This window comes from Panthera uncia, assembly GCF_023721935.1.
Source record: "Panthera uncia isolate 11264 chromosome B3 unlocalized genomic scaffold, Puncia_PCG_1.0 HiC_scaffold_1, whole genome shotgun sequence".
Taxonomy (NCBI): Eukaryota; Metazoa; Chordata; class Mammalia; order Carnivora; family Felidae; genus Panthera; species Panthera uncia.
The window spans coordinates 34,757,002-34,772,010 of NW_026057582.1; the positions used below are offsets into that span (position 1 = coordinate 34,757,002).

Consider the following 15,009-nt stretch of genomic DNA (forward strand, 5'->3'; position numbering starts at 1 on the left):
TACTATATATAAATAGTATTAAAATACCAATTATAATTAAATTACCAATTATAAATGTTATCTATCATTCATGTACATAGTATTAATTTTGTTTCAGTGTTTCTGTTAATTTCTTTCTTATATTTTAAACATTTAAAGTATAACAATGATTTACTGCTAGATTCATATTTTTATTCTAGAAAGGAGTCAACATCTAACAAAATGACTTATTCTCCATTCTATAAACCATCTCACCTTTAAAAATGAAGACAAGATGAGATGTACTATTCTACCCAGATTTGATATTATCATACTCATTGAACTGGAACAGGCATCTTATTTTTCAGAAATGAAAAAGTAAAAAAAAAAGAGAGAGAAAGGAACTTAAAATCATCTTCTAAGGTTTACAGTTTGATCTCTTTGCTTCATATGCTGTGTTGAGATTTTATACAATTATGGCACTTACAGCTAAACATCTGGAAAAGAAATTGTCTCAAATTTGGTGTATCACAGTCCAAAGAACTATGTGCCCTGACAAAACTCTTGTTTTGAAAAAGAATAATACTTCTTTTATACCTAAGCAATGTTAACCTATCATTTAAACAAGAATGTAATAATCATTTAAAAATCATTTTAAAAAGATAAATAGACCCTAAAACAGTTTTCAAATTCAATCACTTATCATTTGAAGCTTCAATAATTAGAGTCGACATGATCTTCCAGAGGATAAAAAACAGTGAAGTTGCTATAGTATTTCGAGTAAAATTTGTTTGTTATGAATAATCTACGTGTACAATGGAATTTTTCATGAGTTCTCTAATGTCCTGATAAAAACACAACTTACTGCAAGAAATTAGAAAGAAAATAGTCATGAAAAAATAATTTCCTATAATCTGCTCTATTATACTTTGAAAACCTAAGAATATTGACCAACAATAACCAGGACTCCCAAAACACATGTATTCTCTCCCTTAATTAAGAAAATCAGTAATCCTACTAAGCAAAGAAGAAAGCAAAAAGAAATCTTCAGATAAAAAAATGCAGTTCAATCTAATAATATCTATTAATATCTATATCCTTGGGGCACCTGGGTGGCTCAGTCAGTTAAGCGTCTGACTTCGGCTCAGGTCATGATCTCACAGTTCATGGGTTTGAGCCCTGTACGGGGCTCTGTGCTGATGGCTCAGAGCCTGGAACCTGCTTCAGATTTTGTGTCTACCTCTCTCTCTGCCCTTCCCCTGCTCGTGGTCTGTCTGTCTGTCTGTCTCTCTCTCTCTCTCTCTCTCTCTCAAAAATAAACATTTAAAAAAAATTTTTTTTAATCTACATCCAAACTTGAGTTTTCAAACACAAAAAAACTAAAGAATGTTTTCAGTTCTCCATCATCTACTTATGTAGACATCCTCAGTTCCCCATCATCTACTTATGTAGATATCCTCAAAGTATCTATAAAACAAAATTAAAATTACTATTAAATAGTTTCCTACTATTACATTTAAAAATGTTACTATTCATTTTAAAAATATACCCTCCAGGGGCACCTAGGTGGCTCAGTGGGTTAAGCATCCGACTCTTGATTTCAGCTCAGGTAATGATCTCATGGTTCGTGAGATAGAACCCCATGTTGTTGGGCTCTATGCCAACAGCACAGAATGTGCTTGGGATTCTTTCTCTCTCCCTCTCTCTCTGTCCCTCCCCCACTCACACTTGCTCACTCTCTCTCTCAAAATAAATATTTTAAAAATTAAAAAAAAGGGGCGCCTGGGTGGCTCAGTCGGTTAAGCGTTTGACTTCAGCTCAGGTCACGATCTCACGGTCCATGAGTTCGAGCCCCGCGTCGGCCTCTGGGCTGATGGCTCAGAGCCTGGAGCCTGCTTCAGATTCTGTGTCTCCCTCTCTCTCTGCCCCTCCCCCATTCATGCTCTGTCTCTGTCTCAAAAATAAATAAACATTAAAAAAAAAAAACTTAAAAAAAAAAACATATATATATATATATATGTATGTATACACACACACACACACACACACATCCTGAATGTTAAAGATAAATAGAGTATTTGGTTTGTTTCCCTTTTTTCACTTTTTACATGAACTGTCTATAATACAATGAATGGGACAGGACGCTCCATACTTCTTCACTAAAATGCCCCTTACTCCAAAACCTTCTTCACAAAACAGACACTCATTTATTCAAATATTTTTTAAGTGTGTATTATGTTCCACTCCCTGTTCTAGGCAATCTAAGTTCTGTAAATGGAGGGACTGATTCTATTTCAATCATTGCTTTATATCCTATGTTTAGTGGACTGTCTGGTACATAGTAAACTTTCATACATGAATGAATGGATGATCATACTTGTTCATTCATCTTTCACTATTTTTTAAGTTTTAACTTGGAAATTAGTTCCGTTTTCATTTTTTTCACTCTGCAGAGTAATGAGCCTATAAAATGTCCTTATCACTGACAAGTCAGGCTCACTTCTGGGAAGATGGATACAGAGGAAAAAAAATACTACAACAGCATTACCTTTTGGAACCTCTGTTCAGTTGTGTTTAAAATTTTCAAAGTTCCTTTTGAGCTTCAAAACATCATCCATAGGAAATGTGACTCTAACTGGTGGTTGGTCTCTAACATTTCAGTGGGAAAATAGTAATCCTCTCCAAAAGGTCCAACTGGCACACACAGAAAAACTTTAAAAATCCAATTAAACTGCAAAGTTATGATTGAATTCATAAAAGATTTATATTGCTTTTCCAGGAAAATGTTTTGAGAGAAAGAAAAAGACCATTGAAATACCAAAACAACAAAATCTTATAATCTGATCAAATTTTGGCCTTTAAAATTACTATGCAGTAGATCTGTTGAGAAACCTTATTTAGAGGTGTTACATGCCTATTCTGTTTTCTCTCATTTGGAAAATCCAAGTACTATAGAAATTAAAATTGGAATCACAAATCTGTGAAGAACCTGGAGACATACAGAGTTGATCCTTCTGCCTTTTACTCATTTACACTTAAGCCAGTTTACATACCTAAGAAATGTATCCACAACAAAGAATTACTCATGGTGGGGATGGAGACAGGAGATGTGGTCAGAGTTAAGGTGGGACTCTGGGAAAAGAAATGTAAGTTACTCCTAAGAATGTTTGCATTGGAGAGAATTGTTTAGATGAATGTCATGATCTAACTTCTATTTTAGTATCACTCCAGAATTTATACTTGAATGTTAAATGCATCTGTTAAATACATATGCTTGAATGGAATATGCATGTTGATCATGGCCATGTATTTTGCCTCCTAACTGGTGAGAATGACATGCAAAAATTTAGTGAGAGAGGATTTTGGTTTGTATTAGATGGTGAATACTTCTTCAGCTTCAAAAAGTATATGCTGCCAAGCAGTGTATTTTTATAAACATACCCTATTATTATTAGATTGCAAGTTCTTCAAAAACAGCATCATGATTTTATAATTCTTTATATCGTCACTACTTAGAATACACACATAGGTATTTAATATTCACTGATTATCACTGAAAATATAGGTATTTATCTGGTCCATTTAAACAGAATTTCATTACCACAAAAATTTTTAAATATTAAAAAATACATAAAAACATATTAGCACACTTGAACAGATACTTGCACACCAATGTTCATAACGGCATTAGTCACAACAACCCAAATATCCGCTGATAAATGGATAAACAAAATGTGGCATATCCATAAAATAAAATATTATTCGATCTTAAAAAGAGTGAAATTTTGATACACGGTAAAACACTGATGAACCCTACGGATACTATGTGAAGTGAAAGAAGTCAGTCACATAAGAATGAATAGTATAGGATTCAACTCATGTGAATAGTCAAATTCAAATTGACATAAATTGACACAAATTGACATAAAATAGTCAAATTCATAAAGACAAAATAGAACAATGGATATAAGGAATGCAGAACTAATGTCTCATGAGTATAGTAGTTCGGGAGGATGAAAACGTTCTAGAGACACAGTGGTGATGGCTCTACATCAGTGCAAATGTACTTAATGGCACTGAGTTACATACTTAAAATGGTTAAGTGGTAAATTTTATGTTATATGTATTTTACCACAATAAAAAAAGGTCAAAAATATTATACTACTTTATGACAGACGTGCCCAAATAATACGTTGTAAATGTATAATCACAGAATCCTAATAGTTCTTAACATTAAATTTTAAGAAAAAAAGAAGTTAAAAAATTAACAGCCAGTTTTATATGTACCTGGTTTCTTTAAAAAACAAACACAATACCAACCAAACAAAACAAACCCTTGAAGATACCAAGTTATTTTTATTTCATCAATACATCTAATGCATGGATTTATTCTAACTTTGCAAGCCCTTTGCCTTATGGCAAAATTACTTCAACTTAGCCATAATCAACATATCCACATGTCTTTAATATTCACACACAAATTCATCTCCACTTTCTCAGCAGAATCTTGCCTGCACTTAAATATTTTTGCAATTCAATTTTGATTCTATTTTCTGATTATTTTTTTCCTTGCAGCTAAAAACTATGCATGCAAAACTATTCCCTACTTTCTGTAACATTTTCAGGGTGGTTAACAAACATCTAATAAGAAATATAGCATGTCAAATAAAACGATAAACTGGTAATTCTTGAAAGTGATTAACACTCTCTATGCTAAATTATTTCCTAATTTTTGGGAAATGTGTAAGAAAGTAAGTTACAAGTTACATTCATCTGAACTTATACAAACCTAAGTCAACTGCTTCAAGATACAAAGCCAATGGTATTTTTGCTGCTAATTATTTATAAAAGTGATTCACATTCAAACAAATCTAACTGAAATTCATGGAACTATATAATATCCTTAAAAATACAAACTCCCTAGTTCAATACGATATACCACACACACACATCAATTTCTATTCTATGATTATGTCAAAGAAATAATATTGATTTAACACATGGTTAAATTCAACAACACTGATTTAATTCATAAATCATTTAACATGATTCATTTATGAGACTCGATCTTATTTTACCAACTAAACTTTAATATTGGTTAATTAATTCTTTCTCTGGTAATTAACAAACTAGAAAATTTTCAGTACCAGTTAATTTTCCAAGATCTTCTCACAAAACCATTATTGTATACTGAAGTCTTATTAAAAATGACATCACTTAAGATAAAATAATAAAAACAAAGAAAGAGGTATATTCAAGTGTCTGACTTCCTTACTACCCTATTAATATTCCTTCTAGAAGTAGCTATTTCAAGTGAAAATAAATCCTTTGATCCATAATTTCCCTACTTTCTCAATGAATCACATTAAGCAAAAATTAAGTAAAGTATTATAGAGTCCTCCCTAAAAAAACACAACCAGAAATTTTTCTTTTTATGTTCTTCTTGGTATATATTCCACATATTGTATGGATTTGGTGTCCAAAAGATTTATCCAGGAAAACTCATATATTTATTTACGTTTTTAGCAGTTTAACATTCACATTCAGCTTCAACAAAAACTTCTTAGACTATACTAGGAACTGAATTCCAACCACAACTTTATAAAGTGGGTGTTAATGATTTTATGTTAAAGGAAAATGAGGTTTGGAAAGAGAAGATAATTTGATCCCACAATCAATTACCAGTGAACTCAAGAGATGCAATCCAGATATTACTGATGCCAAAAGGAAGGAGGAAGAGAAATGACACTTGCTACATGTCAAACATGAGCACTTTGCATACATTTCCTCATTAATTCTTATCATTGCTTTGTAAGGTAGACACTATCTTCATTTTGAAGATAAAGAAACTCAGGTAAGAAGTGATTTGACTTGATCAAGGTTTGTACAGAAAATCAGCAGCTAAGACAGGACAGAAACCCTAGGATTATACACTGACAGATTTTTGTCCTTAAACCACTACTTATGATCCAAGGAGAGAGTTCATTTGATGTGCTGTTTTATTTTTGTTTCAGTTTTGTTGGTTTTTCTACAGAAAAGGGAACGATTTCACCAAATCCATTTTAGTAAGACTTCTAATTCCTTTAGCAAATCATACCTATAATAGTAATCCCTGTAAGGTCACTATCATGAGTCTACCAGGCAGACAAATGATAACAATGACACAGCATTTAGCATGCAACTAGATGTCAACCCAATATTATTCCAGCAATTCAACAGGAAAACACTGAATGCCTTTTGTCATTAGAATAGCTTTGCTAAAAGCATAAGAGACTGTTAAAAACTGAGAACAAACTGAGGGTTGATGGGGGGTGGGAGGGAGGGGAGGGTGGGTGATGGGTATTGAGGAGGGCACCTTTTGGGATGAGCACTGGGTGTTGTATGGAAACCAATTTGACAATAAATTTCATATATTAAAAAAAACAAAAAACAAAAACAAAAAAAAAAACAGGGGTGCCTGGGTGGCTCAGTCGGTTGAGCGTCCAGCTTCAGCTCAGGTCATGATCTCACCATTGGTGAGTTCGAGCCCCACGTCGGTCTTTGTGCTGACAGCTCAGAGCCTGGAGCCTGCTTCAGATTCTGTGTCCCCCTCTCTCTCTGCCCCACCCCAGCTTGTGCTCTGTCTCTCTCTGTCTTTCAAAAATGAATAAACATTAAAAAAAATTTTAAAAAGAAAAAAAAAAAGAATAGCTTTGCTAAGAATTAGCCCCCTCTTAAACTAGGTGCCAATTCATGAAAACCACTTTGAGCAACAGAGAATGAGAATTAAAATTTAAAGAAAGAAGGTGAAATATTTATCTTCATTCTACCCAATGCCCCTATATTCCACTAATTTAAACCTATGTTCCTGCTCCCCACTAGTATAGCCCTAAAGGACAGCAAGAGCAGTAAGAAAAGGATGAAACATCAACCATTTCAAATATAAAATCAAACTAAAGTCATTTTCATCTCTCCTTGAGGAAGTTCAGCAGTTTATCATGCAAAGTATCTGTCTTCTCCTAGCCTAGAAAACCTAAAATCAAGTTAGAATATTTTCTTCCTTTACAAATTCTCACCTGTTCTTTATCATGTGCTTCTGTTCTTCCTCAAAATCACTCAGAAAGAAAGAAAGAAAGAAAGAAAGAAAGAAAGAAAGAAAGAAAGAAAGAAAGAAAGAAAAGTAAGGAAGGAAGGAAGTGAGTCAGACATCTAGAGAGTTCTATTATTCAGGAACAAAGGTCAATAATTATCAAATACTGGCCAGGCCTTGAGGGATTCATATTTCACAGTAATTTTCAAATTTTGCTACATGGAATCGAAGAGTTGTACAAAATATTCCTAGTAGCTTACAAATGAGAAACTGCCAGGTAGGCTTCATTTATAAAAGTATATAATTCACATACACTCATTTATTATACCAAACCTGAGGCCAGAAAAATGTGTACCACAATAAAAACGAAGCTATAAAATTCTCACCCTACATTATGGGATGGGGGGGGGGAAGGGAGGAAGGAGGAAGGAGAGGCAGGTGATAATTTGTTGTATTTTTTTAAATGAGTTCCTCATCTTTCTTTTTTCTGATCTTGTTTGCATCAGCAAATCCTACAGGAAACAAATTAAAGTCTAAAATGAACTCTGAAATTTCTGAATAATACTATCCTTATTTTTGAGAAAAATGTGTATTCTAGTGGTTTTTGGATGAAATAATCTATAGATGTCAATCATATCTGGTTGATTGATGGTGCTGTTGAGTTCAAATATATCCTCACTGATTTTCTGTCTGCTAAGATCTGTCCATTTTTTAATAGAAGAGTGTTGAGATACCCAACTACAATAGTGAACTAACTCATCTATTTCTCTTTGCAATTCTATCAGTTCTTGCCTCATATATTTTGATGGCTTATTGTTAAGTACATCCACAGTAAGGATTATGTCTTCCTAAAGAAGTAAACCCTTTATCATTATATAATGTTCCTGCTTATACTTGAATAGTTTCCTTGCTCTGAAGTCTGCTTTGTCTGAAGTTAATACAGCTGTTCCAGCTACTCCAACCCCATTAGCAACAAATTTTCTACATTTTTGTTAACTGAGAAAGTCTTTATTCTCCTTCACTTTTAAGGACAATTTAGTAGGACAAAGAATTCTAGATTGTTGGGTTTTTCTCTCAACACTTTTAAGTATTTCCCTCCACGCTCTTCTTGCTTGCATGGTTTCTGAAGAGAAGTCAGATATGATTTTTACCCTTGCTCCTGTATAGGTAAGGTGTTTTTTCCCTCTGGATTCTTTCAAGATTATTTCCTATTTCTTTGATTTTCTGCAATATGAATATGATATGCCTAGGTGAAGTTTTGGGGACACTTAACCTGCCTGGTATTCTCTGAACTGCCGAAATCTGTGGTTTGGAGTCTGACATTAATTTGGGGAAATACTCCATCATTATTTCTTCAAATAGTTCCTCTGTTCTTTCTTCTCCTTCCTCTACTTCTGGTATTCCCATTATGTATATATTACATCTTCTGAGACTGTCCCACAGTCTTTGCTTATATTTTAATTTTTTTTTCAGTCTTTTTTCTCTTTGCTTTTAAATCTTAGAAGATTCTACTGACATATCCTCAAGCTCAGAGACTTTTTCCTCAGCCATGTTCCATCTTCTAATAAGCCCATCAAAGGCATTCTTCATTTCTGTTACAGTGGTTTTTTATTTCTAGCATTTCTTTTTCTTTCTTAGAATTTCCATCTTTCTACTTACATTATCCATCCATTCTTGCATGTTGTCTACTTTCTTCATTAGAGCCCTTGGCATATTGGTTGTAATTGTTTTAAATTCCTGGTCCAATAATTCTAATATCCCTGCTATGTTTGAGTCTGAACCTTATGCTTGCTCTGTCTCTGTAAACTGTGCTTTTTGTTTTTTTATCATGCCTTGTAATTTTTTTGTTGTTGTTGTTGGAAGCCAAAAATGATGCACTGCGTAAAAGGAACTGCAGCAAATAGGCATTTAGTAATGTGGTAAGGTTTATGGGTAGAAGAAGTGTTCTACAGTCCTATGATTAGGTCTCAGTCTTTTAGGGAGACTGTGCTCCTGAGTTATGACCTTCAAAGTTCTTCTCAGTCCTGTCTGCCCGCCCCCCCCCCAAACCAGATACACACACACACACACACACACACACACACACACACCCCTCTTAGGTCAAACAGGATGGCTAGAGGAAGCTGGAATTGGATATTTCTCTCCCCCCCCCCCCCCACATAGAAAGCTAAAACAGGCTATAATTGGGTATTCCCCTTCCTCCAGTTCAGTTAGGCTCTGATAATACCCTAATAGGTTAGGCTCTGATAAAACACCTTTCCTTTAGAAAAAAAGAATGCCTCAGCACATTTCAAAGTGACTGCCTTCCTCTTCCCCTTTCCCTGTAAGAAGTACCAAGGCATTTTTCTCTAATATTCACTGTAAAGACACGGTAGAGTTCCTGGAGGTAAAACCATGGAAGTGTGGGGCTCCTAGACCTAGGTCCCCTTGGAGTTTATACTTCACACTTGCCCACATTGAGCCTCTGGCAATTCGTTAATTACATTTCAGGTTTCTTCCTATCCGGTACTGATTCCCTTAGAGGTTTCTGCCCCTGAGTTCTGCTAGGGTAAGTTGTCATTCTCTGTATTTGCCTGCTAACTCGGGGACAGCAGCTTGCCTTGTGACCTTAACTCCATGAAAAATCTCAGAAAAGTCAGCTGATTTTTCAGATTGTTCAGTTTTTTACTTATTGTTAGGACAGAGTGATGACTTATACGTCGACCAAAAACCACAAAAAAATCTCCATTTTCAATTTTTACCTTCACATTTTCCTAATGGATAAAGTGATATATATAGCACTCTTATGCTATTATGAAGAGAGAAAAAAATAGAGATTTGAATTTGTCTCAATGGCATACAAATTACCTAAAATATGATTGATCATAGGGTTCACCCTGTAACACCAAAATGCAAATTATTAAGCAATATACTTCATTAACAAAGTTATTTCACCCTTCCTTTCTGAAGCTATGAAAACACATATATAACTAAATATTATAGAGATCATTTAGAACCTGCATTGTTATTACAAACTAAAATATTTCCTAAATAAATACCTAAATATTAAATTTCCTTAGGGGCTTTTTAAAAATTTACCAGTAAAGACTGTAATTCACTGGCATTCTTACTAATTTGCAGAAAAATAAAGCCTGCCTCTTAATTCCTAAAATAGAATTATAATGCCCTCCAAACAAACTTAAGTTTTCAGATTCTTCCTCTGGAGGAAATAAAAAATCAGTAAAATACTAAAATTTTTATGTGAAATTTGACATTTGGATGCCAATTCCCAACATTTGCTATTTCTGTGGAATCAACCTTTATCAAAATTAATTTACTCAGGAAATCTTAGTCCACTCTATAGTGTTGTCTGCTATTCTGATAGCAAGAAATACAGCTACTTTTTTTTCCCAAATAACACTGTAAAACAGCTCATTACTCTTTATATTATTGACTTAAATTTTATTCAACTGACTTTTAACATACTTAAACAAAGGCATACTGGTTAAATAAGATAAACATATCTAATTCACCTTAAGAAATTTAAAAGCACGTTGCATATAAGTTCCCAAACATAGCAAGATTGTCACAATAGCCAAACCCAAGAGAATATATTAGCAGTACTTTCACTTTACATAAATGTAACTATTTTATTATTATTTTCCACATCTGTGATGCATTAGGTATAACAGACATTTCTGAGCTCTTAATACACTGAACAGATGGTGAACCATTACAAAATTAGGAACAAGTGTAAAATCTTAAAGAATTATTAATAATCTTGCTCTTCAGCCAAAGGAGAACTACAAAGTTGGACAAATAATTTTCCTACAAGGATAATGAGGAATTAGGGTGAAACACACAGGAAATGATTTGGGGATGGTTACAAAAAGCATGGGGAAAAGTGACTATAGTAACAAGTTAAAAAGTTATATAAATGCTCCTAAAAAAAAGATTAATCAACCCAAAAGGAAGCTGTCAAATGAGAATGAAGATGGATACTTGTGTTGTGAAAGACAGAAGAGAATGCTCTAAAAGTTCCATTCTTAATTTGCTAAATATAAAATGGCTGAGACCCCACATTCCTGAAATCCCAAAACAAAATCAATATCTAACTAAAAATGAGACTTCATACTTGGCATAATTTTTAGCTAAAGTAATAACCTATAAAAATGGAGTCAATTATGTCAGTTCATAAGAGACAAAGAAATGAAAACATCAAAAGCAAAAAACAAAAATTAAGACTCTCTAGTCATGTCAAGTGGTTTATATATGTAAAAATAAACTATCCAGGTGAAAATAGCTATGTGAAAGAGACAAGAGAGCCTAGCAGCGCACAGAATGTACTCCTGCTCCAAAAAAGTCACATGATTTTTAGAAAGTCACTGATTACCTCCAAAGCTGAAATAGTGTAGTCTCAGTGCAATCTTTTGAGGAATAGTAATACACCATCAATCAATAGTAATACACCATCAATCAATAATATAGTGTTTTCTGGGTGAAGGGATATTACCTAATGAGAAAAGGATTTTCTCACTTTTAAAGAGAAAAATTTTATTAACAAAGTTATTCCAGTATTAACTGTGAAAAATGGCTTACCTTCCTTCCACTAGAACACAAGCATACAAAACCACACAGTATTTCCAAAAGGAAGATATTATTGCTTGAATCTGGGTCACTAAAATTATCACTGTTCAAAATGAGACAAAAGAAAGGGGTAACATTAATTATCTACAATTACACATTTTCTTTGTTGTTAACATGAAATATATCTCACATAAAACCTCATAGGCCATTCAAATGAGACACATGACCCTAGGTTTGAAATCTCTAGAGATAGCTCCTTTGAAGACTGGACAAATAGTTTAAACCATTTAAATAATTCCTGATCACCAAATGTGAATAATTTTTTTTCTAACTAAAAAAATTTTTTTATTATTTACTGTTCTCACACCACTTTAATTTTTTTCCCCTAAAAAAGAACATGGAAATTCAGCTACACAAAAAAGCCCACTGTAAAAAAAGAAAAGTGGGGAGGGGGAGATACTCAAACAGCTTCAAGAACAAAAAGCATGTTCCACACCAGATCGTATTTACAGTTCCTCATCTAGAATTCAACTAACATCCAACTGCAGCAATCAGCCAAGCTTGGCAAATTAAAATAACAGTAATTTTGACAGATTATCTTCTATAAATATTCAAATATGGGCGTTTATGTGCATGTAAGGGTCTCTATATGCCAATCAAAATGCTTTGTTTAAGATACTAAAATTGAGCTTTTTTCACCCTTCTTTTCTATAGGAATCCCCTGAACCCTTGACTTTCATTTTAACTCTTTCACCTCAGCTGATAAAGAGGCCAATTATTTCTCTATTCATGGCCTAAATTATCCATAGTCTGAATTAAAATTTTAAGTATAATATTCATATCAGACAAAAAGTACCTAGAATCTTAGAAAAACTAAGTCTGTAAAGAAAACAGAAAAGATTCAGGATTGGGGATGAGGTGGGTGCAGAGACAGAATCTTGAAGGATGGCAACTCAATAAACGATTAACTTTTTATTGATGTGACCAGGTATGGCTTAGTAAAGTAAAATTCAAATGTAAAGAGCAATTAACAAATTGATAAATTTGGGCTGTATTTAAAGTTACAGTAAAACAGACTATCATTTATTTGGCTCAAGGCAAGACCCTATGCTTTGATGACAAGTTTAAGTATATAAAAGTACCAAAAGTGGGGAAATGCAATTAGTATGAAATTCAAACCAAATGTAATATTTGATATCCAGAGAGCCCTATTTAATCAAGAATAATGGCTCTAATGAAGGCAAGATAACTGATGCATACATTTGTTAATTGTCCTCCTATCCTATCTCTCATTAATTAGTTCCCCTTAAACATATACACAATTACTGAAAAGCCTCAGATGTTCCAGGAAACTACAAGTGATAGATACGCCTCTGCATGCAGACGATGCAGTAATACAAAATAATGGACAAAAATTTAACCTATTCAGAGCCCTATGCGTTTCTAGTTCCACCTGGAAAGAAACGGCTATAAATCTATTAAGATTGCTCAAAATATTTCTAGAAAGTTAGTCAAGCTTTTAGGAAACTTTTACTTTATCATCATTCACCATCAAGCACTCAAACCCAGGTCTAACAGTGGATCCAAGCCATACCAGTGGTTTTCAAACCAGGGAAGGGAAAAGTCTGGTCGAGGAAATAGCTTCAGCCTCCTCTAGGGGCTTGTTAGAAATACAGAATCTCAGGCCCCTATCCAGGGACATACTGAATCAGAATCTGCATCTTAACAATTCCCAAATAATTCAAATACATATTAAGATGTGGGAAGTTTTGCAGGAAGAAGAATATTAGAATGAGAGAGAAGGTATAATCTTCTGTTCAAAGATTGGGTTCCTACTGCAGGCTACTGTTTGGCCAATAAGCAACCAATTTTTAACCTCTGGCTTATAGCATCATTATTCCTCCTACAGTTTTTCTATTTTAAAATACAAAACCCCTCAAGAGCCAAAGAAATTAGTATCTGATTAAATCTCAGGTCCCCAGAAGGGCTGTGACACAGTTATCTTAGAGCAGGTGGTCCCGTCTCATACCCCTGAATTACATTAACTAGACAAGTTAATTTAACAACTCCTTTCATTCCAAATCCTAGACTCTAAGAGTGTGTGAGGTCCCAATAGCTAAGAAAGAGATCAAGAGACCAAGAGCCTATCCCATCGTGTAACCAGGAGAGGAGAAACCTGTATGTGGTTGTTATTTGGCTATCGTCTCTCAGCTCCAAATCCACCCTTTAGTACTCAGCATAGTGATACTGAAAACAAAACTCAGGAAACACTTTTCTCTTTTGCCAGCCAGCTTCCTCATGCTGCCACTAAGCGCAGTAGAAGAAACTTGCTTTTTCCAGTCAGCACTGCCCTGGCACAGGCCCTCCACTCCACCAATAGCAGTTGGTGACCACCACCAGTTTTTCCAGCACTCTCAGAAGCAGCAGAAGCAGCCCAGGCAGTACCCCCCTCTAGAGGTTTTGAACCCCAACTCTACTCCAAGCCCTTCTTTGTTCTCCCGGCCTTATTTCTACTTTCTGTAATTGTCTCTGTGTTACTCTAGTATGCCCCTTTTGCTTTTTCAACCCTCCAACTCCTGTATAACCCATTCCCCTATGTTAAATTTCCTTGGCAGAAATATCTAGTGTGTATTACTTCCCTGTCCATATTCTAACTGATACATCATGGCTAGATGGAATAAAATCCAGCATGATCTTTATCACTTTGGAAAAACAATTTTCCAAAAACATGATAGTCCATAAGAAAATATCTACTGCTCTCCCCCAAAATAGGTACAAGATGGGAAATGGATGTAAGAAGCATGGGTGAGAAAAAAAAAGATGAGGAAACACAACTTAGGAAAGTAAAAATATAATATATAAGTTTTCCACTTTACATAACAAAAATCTCAGAATTTATGAAGTGGAAGGAACTATATTCCTCTGCCTCTGCCATTGTTTAGTTTTATTAAAGCAGTTTTCTACTGAGTTTGAGCTACTATATTTTCAGGAAGCCATTGAGAAATTAGGGATGGTCCAAAAAGTTACAAAAATGATGAAAGCAACAGGCAATAGGATGCATGAGGAGAGATTCAAGGAGTCAAACTTCCTAGTCCAGTCCAGGGAAAAGAAAACTTCAGGTATTAGCTGTCTTCCAGTTAGAGAATTCTTTAAGCTGTGTTGCATCATCCTTACAGATGCTTAAAATGATAGAAGATAAAGTAAAGGAAGACATAAAATAGAGCTTCTTAGCTTAATGACTCCCCTTCAGATTACTAAAGTAGTAGCTCTTAATGCTATTTACACATGAGAATGAATTAGAATATTTTTTACAAAAATAATAAAATAGTAATAATGATGATGCCCAGAACACTAACGCCAGAGATCTGATTTAACTGGTCTGAGATAACTGGTCTAGGCATACTTAAAAAAAAAAC

The 15,009-nt window shown here is 34.2% G+C and overlaps 1 protein-coding gene across 13 annotated transcripts in view; it reads right to left on the reverse strand.

Annotated features, from left to right (window-relative positions):
* FUT8 (fucosyltransferase 8) overlaps positions 1–15,009 on the reverse strand; it is a 310,019-nt gene that overhangs the window by 196,617 nt on the left and 98,393 nt on the right. For 7 of the 13 annotated variants that reach the window (XM_049612642.1, XM_049612647.1, XM_049612636.1 and 4 more), the window contains 2 exons: positions 11,606–11,696; positions 3,012–3,090 (listed from right to left, as the gene is read on the reverse strand). The exons of 5 other annotated variants lie outside the window; for them this stretch is intronic. The gene's annotated coding sequence lies outside the window, so the exon portion shown is untranslated. The remainder of the gene's footprint in view (positions 1–3,011; positions 3,091–11,605; positions 11,697–15,009) is intronic. One more of the 13 variants, XM_049612637.1, reaches the window with a different exon arrangement.